Raw genomic sequence first — 1146 nt, 5'->3', positions numbered from 1 at the left:
TGTCTGAGCATGTCCATCAGATCTTCCCTGATTAATGGTATTCCCTTCTTTGCCTGTTTGTGGTCTCGCCATCCAGCGCCTTCCTCATAACTCCAGCAATATTTGGTCAAATGTCCAAGTTTACCACAATTATGACATTTCCCTTTAGAATTGCCGTAATGTCTGCTTTTCTGCAGGCAATCCCTACTGAAGTTGCCTTCCTGATTGCAGTTTAAACATATCAGTGGAGATGCGCGGGAGTCTGTCTCTTCCTCCTTCATCTCTGCTGCTAACGCTGTTGCTGCTATTTTTGCTCTTTTATCCCTTGTTCTAACTTTAACCCCTCTTCATGTTCTGCCCATTCCAAAGTTTCATCATAATCATCTCCTAACTTAAATACTCACGTAATTATCTGTTGATGTGCCTTTCCTAGTCCATCATTAAACATTTTCAAGAATGCTGCATCATTTCTGTTGCGGTCATCAGCCCCAGAGTGGTTTTTGTATTCAATCCACTTTCGTTCCCCGTACTCCCCACCCCTTTTCCCTGCCTTTTGAGTGACAGTATTCTACTCCAGTCTTTTGTCAAAGTTCTGTATCTCTACTATTTTGCTTTAGCGGGTGGTAACTTATTCAATACAAATTGTCTCCTGTGGGCTGAGGGGCACCTCCTGCATGGTAATGTGGGCTGCTCTACATCTGCTGGAGCGAATGGTGATCGTGCGTATCAGTGCCACTGATAAATAGCCATTATCAGGTGCTGGGGCCACCTCTACTCCAAACTCATTATCCCTCTCTGGTTGACTGTTAGGTTGGGGTTGTGGACTGCACTTACCCACCTTGGGGTACATTATCTCTATTACCGTAGGTGATGGTGCTATGGCTGTGCTCTGACTATCCATCTGGTCCTGTCTTTTTCTCTGCCAGCTTATTTATCTTAGCTTCTAACTCTTGAATTTGATGTGTTTAAGTATCTATCTGTCCTCTGTAGGAGGTGAGTAAACATAGAAATATAGAAACAGAGAAACATAGAAAATAGGTGCAGGAGTAGGCCATTCGGCCCTTCTAGCCTTCACCGCCATTCAATGAGTTCATGGCTGAACGTGCAACTTCAGTACCCCATTCCTGCTTTCTCACCATACCCCTTGATTCCCCTAGTAGTAAGGAC

This window comes from Pristiophorus japonicus, chromosome 23 (genome assembly GCF_044704955.1).
Source record: "Pristiophorus japonicus isolate sPriJap1 chromosome 23, sPriJap1.hap1, whole genome shotgun sequence".
Taxonomy (NCBI): domain Eukaryota; kingdom Metazoa; phylum Chordata; class Chondrichthyes; family Pristiophoridae; genus Pristiophorus; species Pristiophorus japonicus.
The sequence above is the reverse complement of the archived record's forward strand: the minus strand, read 5'-3'. Positions refer to the sequence as shown.